The sequence below is a fragment of the Berghia stephanieae genome, chromosome 9, assembly GCF_034508935.2.
Source record: "Berghia stephanieae isolate SIO BIC M18660-M18661 chromosome 9, UCSD_Bste_1.3, whole genome shotgun sequence".
NCBI classification, from domain to species: Eukaryota; Metazoa; Mollusca; class Gastropoda; order Nudibranchia; family Aeolidiidae; genus Berghia; species Berghia stephanieae.
The window spans coordinates 20,028,664-20,038,663 of NC_088368.1; the positions used below are offsets into that span (position 1 = coordinate 20,028,664).

Genomic DNA, 10,000 nt, shown 5'->3' on the forward strand with positions numbered 1-10,000 from the left:
CTGACACCCATTCATTTTTTACAAACTGTCACAAATCACGGACTCCCTTTACCAAAACAAATAAAAGCCTGAAGCTTGTCTTCATCAGAAGGTATCAGCCTTATTAAGTCATAGAAAAGGACACATAATCCATCTAGCTCCCGCTTAACTATTGCCTTGAAACGACCAATGTTTTCATCTTTTAAAAAATCACCAATACCAAACGAGGTCAGCCGGAAAATTTCAAATAGCCGGTTTTCCGGCCAAAGAAAAAGGGTATCCCTGAAATATAACCCAAACACGTTGGTCAGCCGGAACAGTTCAAATAGCCAGTTTTCCGGCTAAAGAAAAAGGGCATCCCTGAAATATAACCCAAACACGTTGGTACATACAACAACTGTACATTACAAATGATGACAATGTCCATTCACTGAAAAAGACAAGAACTTGGTAGCATCATGACACATGGCGTGATTCAACTAAGGCCACTCTTATCACAGAGGTCTATCTACTATCTTGCTCTTCAAATTGAATTGGATCATCCTATCTTCTTCCATAAAAAAAAAAATAACATTAATTTGTGGCCAACCGCAGCGAAATGGTAATAAATTGTGTCAAAAATAGGGGGGGGGGGGGGGGGGATGTACAGATAAATTGACCTAAAGTTTAAAAGTGAAATTTTAGTTTTAGTCACGTAAAGGAATCATCATGTTTTTATTCTCCTCAATAAAACGTATAATATAAACTTAACTCAAGTTACGTTTCGATTGACAACAATTTCAATTTTTGCCTCGAAATCAAAATCATTCCGACATAATAAAGTTTTGAGGTGACAGGTCACATTTAGATACGGGTAAACTGCATATGTGACTCACCCGGTCAATCTGGTATTATGTCTGATATTAGTAAAGAAAGTCGAATTTAAAGTCAGATAATATGAATAATATTTTTTTAAAGCTTAATTCAGAAACTAAACCAGCTTTTCCCCCCTGGGAAAATAACAAAATAATATTTCCAACTTTAACGTCATGGCACAAGATCGAAGCGCGAGAGCCGTAGTCTTCTTAACTTATAACAAGACACTAGGACTTGACTTTTGAGGCCATTTACAGATTAATACATCGTCATATAAGTTGTCGTTAGTAGTGCTCAAGGAAACAAATTATTATGATCCCATTGGTTGAACTATTGAACACAACAACTCTTTTGGCGTCAATTTTTGGTCAGTGTCAGTTTACGAAGGCGAGGCTAAAGCTACCAGCTGGGCGCTGGTTCAGATAAATGTCGATAACTAAAAGTATTGACGTTGTGCGTTTAGGTAAAATATTAATAACATCCGCCAACCACATAAAACGTACAAACACACACAGGGAGGTGTAATGGTTAACGTTTATAGTGTAGTCTGATTGGTAAAATTTAGTGAGGACTAATCAGACAACTGGCTGTATAAAAACAGTAACAAAAGAAACTGAGTGACGTCAACTTCGTTTCTTCTATATAAATTGAGCTCAACATTGATTTTTAACCCAGTTGTTCACCATAACGTATTATCGTTTTAAGAGACTGGTCGCAAATTAAATGTGAGTAATCCATTCATACTACAGTGGCGTACCTATTACACCCACCATCATTGAACTCGATCGATAAGAACAATAGGACACTCTTGTCTTAACCCAATTATTGATTTCTCCACTTCAATACTACAATCCATCCACGACAATAACAGACAGGACTGCAAGATATTCATTCCACAATGAAATTGAAATAACATGTTATTGACAACATGGCTGGAAAATACCATTGCCATAGGTCTCTCTCTCTCTCTCTCTCTCTCTCTCTCTCTCTCTCTCTCTCTCTCTCTCTCTCTCTCTCTCTCTCCATTACACACACACACATACTCCCTCTATCTGTATATCTATTCATTTAAACCAATCTCTCTCCCTCTCTCTCTCTCTCTCTCTCTCTCTCTCTCTCTCTCTCTCTCTCTCTCTCTCTCTCTCTCTCTCTCCATCTTCCTTTCCTTTCCCTAATTAGTATTAAGTCGTCCATCCGTTGAAAACTCCCAAAAGACTGGTACTTAGCAACGAATTGGTCCCATATTCCATGACAAAAGTGAACAAAGAAAAGCAACCATAATAATGATCACAGTATCGCGTGCTGTGGATTCTTAAATATTAGTATAATACAAGAAAGAAAAAAAAAACAAGAAGATAATAAACAGGTGGGATTTTATCCGATTGCATTATTGCATTTATCATTTCTTCACTTCACTGGAGAATTTCAGATTAATTGTTTTGTTTGTTTTTAAGGGTTTTACGGCACTTGTGACACATCTAGGTCATTTCAGCGAAAGTAAAAATGAAGAAGATGGGATAGTCGAAAAGTCTAGATTCGCAAATTATTGAAGGCATACAGGAAAAGTAAGACAAAGGGGAAGGCTTCAAATAGGGAACCGATGTAGATTCTAAGAGCACACTATCAGTGTACTTAGTTTGAGATCACCTAAAAGTCTCATCCTGACACAAGCACTGGTCCCCACTGAGAGGAATAAACTCAAATATTTACAAATCATATGTTCAAAACAAAAAATCACAGTACATAACAGAGAGACGATTTACAAGGAAAAAAATATCATCTCCCAAAACTATAACAATACATTCGACCGTTTCACTACCAGCCAAAGATTCTGGCCAGGGCCGGGACAAAACTAAGTTATCTCATTCCAAGACAAAGACAGAAAGCAATTGGAAAACATGTAGGTGGGGTGGGATAGAAGACAAGGAAAGCACCTCCCTGTCCACTGTGGGAGGTCAGGAACCCCATCCAGTCAGATTCATTAACTTTCTAATAAAATCTGAAAGATGTGTATGAAACAGTGCCGTACAAAGCAGAAAGAACACACCAGAAAACACTTCCAAAACCTGTGTTGATTAGGGACCCCCCCCCCCCGGCCCCCGGCCCCCGTCCCCCACACCAGTTGTGAAATGGTTGTTTATTCACCCTGGGGGATGGGGTGGTGGAGGGGACGGAGATCAGATGTCATGGAATGAGTTGAGGCAATCTGGGCGGTCTAATGTTCGATCCCCAGTCAATATAGGCTGATTTTTGGAGCCAGTGAATGTTTTTTCCTTGTGTCTTTTCTCCCTACTTCGTCAGGCATTGTCTCATACATAGCTTTTCATATTGTTATCGTTCAACGGTGGTTGATCCCAACCTTTTCACTTGCTAGTAAAATAACGCTTGACGTCAAACATAATAAAACAAGGGGTGGCCCTGAAGATGGCGTGTGTCGGAAATACACCTCCATTCACACCACGCCAACTGTAACGTATTTTTAAAAGCCTAACAATGAGCATTTTATGGGACATTGCACTGAACCGTTGATTAATCCCGATTTCAAAAGCGCGACATGCACTAATAAACAATTATTGACTTTAATTTAGATTTTATTTAGCGTGAAACCCACTTCACGTGCTCAAAGCGCTTTACAACGAGTCTAGAGCAAACATCAACACTGAACATATGACAAGACACGGCATCTGTAAGGCGCTATTACAGTACATTAACAAACAAAACAAACAAACAAAAAAAAAACAAAAGAAAGAAAAGAAAAGAATAAATCAAATGAAAATAAAAGGATGACGCTGTTACGGACCAATGCTCTTATTTAACACGCAAGAGAATATGAGTAAAGAGCCTCCTTCATTAACTCAACTTTTCTCCAGCAACATCTTATGAATAAACAGTAGCCATTTCACAGCATTATTAATATTGTGAAGAATTCAGGCATTGAATAAATCGTCCTAATTGTCGGGAAATCTCTGTGGTGTAATGATAGCACGTCCGACAGGTAATTAGGAGGTCGGAGATTCCATCTCACTTCGACGCAGGCTAATTTTTGGGTTGTGTGTGTGTGTGTGTGTGTGTGTGTGTGTGTGTGTGTGTGTTTATGCTTTGTATGGCCCTGTTTAATGCACTTTTTCAGATCGTTATTAATACCTTGTACATTTCCACATCAAGAGCACAGTGAAATTCAATAGCATAAAAAAATAAAAAGGGTAAAGAGGAAGAAGAAGAAGAAGAAGAAGAAGAAGAAGAAGAGAAAGAAGAAGGAAGAGAAGAGAGAGAAGAAGAGAGAAGAGAGAGAGAGAGAGAGAGAGAGAGAGGAGAGAGAGAGAGAGAGGAGGAGAGAGAGAGAGAGAGTAGGAGTGAGAATAGTAGGATGTGATTGTCAATGTTATAGTTATCATATAACGTTATAACAAGTGTAACTAAATGACAAATTGTCATATTTATGGACAATAAAGATCAATTATTATCATTATTATAATTATTATTATTATTATTATTATTATTATTATTATTATTATTATTATTATTATTATTATTATTATTATTATTATTATTATTATTATTAAAGACCAAAATTCAATCCCATTTAGTTCAAATTATGACCTCTCACTATTTCAAAATATTTGACAAAAGGTTGGTTTCCTGTTTTAAGGTCACACCTTTACATCGACATTTAAAAGGGCATTTTTGAGGAAGCCGCGGAGATAGCAGCATCACATTAAAAGTTGAAGAAAGCAAACAACAGGTTTAAGGTTCCTCCTTTCACGGTAGACAAACAGCGATAGCATGCACATAAAGCACAATGCAAACATCACGTAACGTTACTTGGGCATGGGAGGGTGAGATTTCACACAGAGTAATGTTGTTTCAAAATAGCTTGACTCGTTTAGTTTTATAATAATCGGATGGAGGGTACAGAAATGAGACCCGAAATTGAGATCAAGAGGCGTGCAGAGGAGACACACTTGATCAAATTACAACACCGTAACCAGATATCAGTGGATGATGTTTTAGCCAACAGTAGATTTATAGCTGGATTGATATTGATAGTACAGTATTATGTGTTTAAAGTAAATTTTCCACAAGTTCCGTCTGCCAGATCAAACATACCAACACATAAAACTGCAACAACGATTACAGTCTTGGTGACAGAATTTAGTGAAAACGCATCACTCACGTGATGGTTAAAAAACAATTTTAAAAGAGCTGAGCGACGTCAACATAATTCATTCAATATCCTATTGCAGGATGAAACTCTTGTCAACAGAATTATTCCCCATACTCAAAAAAAAAAACGGGCCCAGACATCGATGAATAAACTCTGGAATAAAAATCAATATTTTGTCAGACCAAAAAAAAAGGTGTATTTAAAAAAAAAAAGTTAAATAAAAAGTTACACTACAAGTAAAAAAAAAGGGGTAATTTCAATGGTGTTGACCAAAAGACCAACTAATTATAGAGGGAATGAAGATGACATCACTCAGCTCTTTATTATTGTTTTGATATCGCCAGGTGTGTGATTAATTTCCACCAAAAGATAAATATAATCCCGACTATAACCATTTAAGGTTGCTCATAGGTTTGAGAGCTGGTACATTTCATCTGAAGGGCAGAATTCCGTATCTTACAAAAACGCATAGCATCAATAGTAATTCAGATGTTCCATGGAAACCATGATATGACAACTTGTTGAGACCAGCTTTGTTTGATTTAATATATGGCCAGTGAACGCAAGAACACAAAACTATAGAATTATAATATACCATATAGAAGGAACGAAATGGACGTTTATCTCTCTCGTTCTTAATGTTTTCAGACAAACACTTCGGTGATTAATTCTCACTAAATTATATAAATCAGACTATAAATATTCAAAGCCACATATTATATTCTTGTGTGTTGGTAGGAGATATCCGGCTAGCTAATGTTGTACGAATTGTTACCTAGTTGAATAGCATCTATATCGCATATTAAGAAAGATGAGGTTAGGAAACATGCATGTGTAAGCCAGATGGTCGAGAGGAAAGGACATGGCACTTACACCCGGGGGTGTCGGGTTCAACTCAGCGGTCGCACCTCATTTTTCCTTGAGCAAGAAACTTAGCCCTGTTGACCGCTTTGAAGCGCTGCACTGCAATGAGATATGTTACGCCAGTTTGGAAGATTAACTTACACTATGACATGCAACACTTTCGGACAATGAAATTTGACATATTATGAGGTTTGATCAAAATTCGGAACTTTAGATTCTAATTTCCCTCTACAATAGATCTGCACAAGATATCATTTATGCTACCGGGCCAAGTGAGAGAAAAAATTCATATTCTAGAGTTCAGTTTTAAAGACGGTTTGACTCAACCACGCCTTTTTGTTTGTTGCTTTAATTTAGCTCATCCATTTTTTCAGTCAAATAAGCGGTATTTAACAGCAACGTGAATTCATAGTTGATGAAGAAAAAAAGGGGAGTTTTTATCCTAGAATTTCCTAGTGTCGAGCGATCCGTTAAAGTAATGCTAAACAAACCAAATAAAGACACATCCTGTATTCTCTATCATGAAAGTGACAATAAATCTCTCCACCTTGCGTGGGGTTTTTAGATTATCGCTTCTTCTTTCGTTTTCTTTTATACTTTTATTAATATTTTTTAAAAATTCATTTACTGAGCAGAATTTCATAGGGTATCATTTCCTTCACGAAATTGTCCTCTCGATCTCATAATATATTATTTCGGAGTGGAAGTTAAATACAGATATAAATAAAGGATTAAAATCATGACGAATCACCACAAAACAAAACTCATTGAATCATTGTTGGTAAGCGTAACCATTTCCTTAAGCGATACGATCTTCTCCTCGCGATAATGTATTCCGAACCTAACTCGGCGTGGCTCAGCGGTACGATCTTTGCTCCGTATCCGAAAGGTACCGAGTTCGAATACCCGCTGTGCTGTGTGGCCTTGAGCAAGTCAAGAAATGAAGCAGCAGGCACCGGTGTAAGATAAAGATCTGAACAGGCGTGTATGAAAAGTGCCATACAAAGCAAGAAAAAAAAAACAATCCCAAAAAATCAGTCGACCTCGACTTGTTTTTTTTTTTCTTGTATTTTTCTTTCTTGCTTTGTCTAGCACCTTTCATCCGCGCCTGTTCAGATCTTTATCTGGAGCAAGTCACCTCGCCTTAGCTCACTTTGCACCTCATAGTCAAAATTGCATTTTAAACGAAACGTCTTCACTACGACGGGTGAGTTTGCCTTGTTATACATTCAAAATATAAAAACCCCAAATCGTTCTGAGTATTTTGACTTCAAACACAACTTTCTTAATCTTGTTCGTTCCGAAAATATACCATCAAAGATCCCGTCTGATTCCAGATTATTGAGCCGATAAAATAAGTATGTACAAATGATCGATCATTGAGAGGTAGTGAAATGTAACACCAAAACCATATTTAATGAATATATATAAATATAATACAAACAGCAAATATTATACAGAGTCATCATTGTCATACTTAATCATCATATATATGTATAATGGATTTGTATGGGTTTTTTTTTCCTATAATCCCACAATCATAATTAAATACGACTGACCCACAGCCTCAAAACGGTACTATTCCAGGGTGATTTAGACGCTAAAACATTTGATCATATAATCCAAAATATGAAACTTGGGTGAACATTTTCGTGGTTTTAAGGACACTAGACTAGTGTATTCAAGTGACAAAAACTAAAATGTCACATTTCTGGTCATTTAGGGTTGTTGTTTTGTTGTTGTTGTTTTTGTTTTCCTGGCCGGCGCTAGCAATACATTTAGGTCATTTCAACACCATTAAAAAAAAATTATTGAGCATTTATACAGCGGCAATTCCACTAAATGTGCTCAAAGCGCTTTACAAGGGGTCCCTGGCCAACAACAACTGTTAACACGTAACAGGGACATGACGCTTGTTAGGCGATAAAACAATTTTTAAAGCACCTGCCACATCTCGATATATTCATCTATCCCCGTTTTGAGACGATAGATTGCACATAATATGCGACCCACCGCGTCAACCTGGTTTTAATGTCAAATTGAACTACATGACAGAAAAAATATTATTTTCATGTCAAATATTAAGGTTGAGGAAAAGTTGGCGTTTCGACGGTTATTTTTTTTTATAACGTACTCTCACTCTCGTCAATGAAGGTATTGAGTAGTAACTTAAATTCTATTAGGTGATAGAATTTAGACTTTAAAATTCAATTGTCAAGTACATACACAAATTCAATCCGACATAATACTGTCTTGAGACGATTGGTCACATTTTATTAGTCCACTCGAAATCGAAAGAAGAAAAAAAAATTCACACATGCTAATTAATGATTGGAATTGATAGAATCTCAAGACGAAACTTTTCACAAAACAGTCATGAAGCATCGTGGCATTAAGATTGTAAAAATATCACTATAGATTATTAAATTATATCGAATGAGTGGCGTAACAACAATACATTAGATCTGGAGGCGACATGCAACAGGCTTCACTCGGCTGATTATAGAGTTACTACGGAAACAATAGTACCAGCACCCCCACTACTACCAGCAGAGAAGCGACGGGCAGAATGAAGGCAGCGATAGTGGAATCCGACAAGAGCAGATAACGAGACAGACAGACAGACGCATACGGGAGCGAATGAAATGCTAATGATATCTAGGGAAAATGTTCGTTTCACGACGCTGACTTCTGCCGAGTGCTCTCCCTCTCTTTTTCCCTCCTCAAACAACAGGCGATGTATTATCATAATATGCAAATAATAATAATAATAACAATAAAAAAAAGACATCCCAATAGAAAATGGAAACCATCCATTGTCTTTGGCACCCCTCGTGCATAATATAAACACATCCATGTAGGTACCATCATCATCATCATGACGATCATCATCAGCATGGTCATCATCATCATCATCATCATCATCATCATCATCACCATCATCATCATCATCATCGTCAACAAAATCGTTACCATCACCACTATATAGGAACCACATGATTACACTTCCCATAGATCATCACTCCCAAGACCACTTCACATCATCATCATCATCAAAATCGTTACCATCACCATTATATAGGAACCACATGATGTCACTTCCCATAGATCATCACTCACAGGACCACTTCACATCATCATCATCATCATCATCATCATCATCATCATCATCATCATCAGTAACATGACGTCGTATGTCACACGCATAATAATATATCTTCCAGACATTTCGTGTCCCTGGCTAATTAAGGGTTAATCACATGTTTTAGCAGCTAATATAAAATAAAAAAGACCTGCCCTAAAGCTCAGCTTTTGAACTATAATTTATGATCACTGTCCACATCGTGTCTCATTGGATCGGCACTGCGGTTGACAAGATCCTAATTATCAATATTGTTACAGTTATAAAGCAGTATCCTCTGAAAGGGCTCAAAGCGCTTTACAAGAGGTGCCAACCCAACAGCGACACTTAATAATATGAGGGACGAGACATGACGCATGCGAAGCAATATTACTTTTTTTTCGACAGGGATAACGCTGTTACCTGGCAGGTACTCATTTTATACATGCGTGCGGTGAGAGGATTTGAGTAAAGAACCTTTCCAAGGACCTAACGTGGCCACGTCCAGAGCAAGATTCGAGCAAGGGACCTACCGGATGTGATACCACAAGGCTAAAAAAACAACCCAGTAAAATATGCAAATTTAGGCAAAATATGATTCAATATATGTTTGTTTTAGATTTTATGACGCATATGACACTTTAATATATCAGCGACAGAGAAAGAAGAAGAAAAAAAAAGGTGTATTGAGAGATTTGTTAACAATCCCATCATGCTAAAACAGCTGAGGGGTGGGTGGGGGGTGCATTAAATAGAGAAACGCGAGAGTTATATCCAAGAGTTATTACTATTGCTTACAGTAAATTACACTCTTTTAAATCCACCTCCGATGATTTAATTTTCTTTACCGTCTATCCAATGCCTTATCTACCCGGCCATCTCGCCTTCATAACTACCCAAATTCACAAATCTCCGCCAAAAGAGATACGGAATAATATACAAAATACAATAGTAAACAGGTAACATTGCGGTTCAAAGTTAAAGAGACTCTTTTCCCAACGAAATGATACACATTG

The 10,000-nt window shown here is 37.2% G+C and overlaps 1 protein-coding gene across 4 annotated transcripts in view; it reads right to left on the reverse strand.

The window, feature by feature from the left end:
- LOC144979827 (rap guanine nucleotide exchange factor 1-like) overlaps nucleotides 1-10,000 on the reverse strand; it is a 128,290-nt gene that overhangs the window by 100,280 nt on the left and 18,010 nt on the right. The window contains exon 1 of one of the 4 annotated variants that reach the window (XM_078926979.1): nucleotides 8,322-8,378. The exons of the other annotated variants lie outside the window; for them this stretch is intronic. The gene's annotated coding sequence lies outside the window, so the exon portion shown is untranslated. Of the gene's footprint in view, nucleotides 1-8,321; nucleotides 8,379-10,000 lie in introns of those variants that run through there. 4 annotated transcript variants of the gene reach the window in all.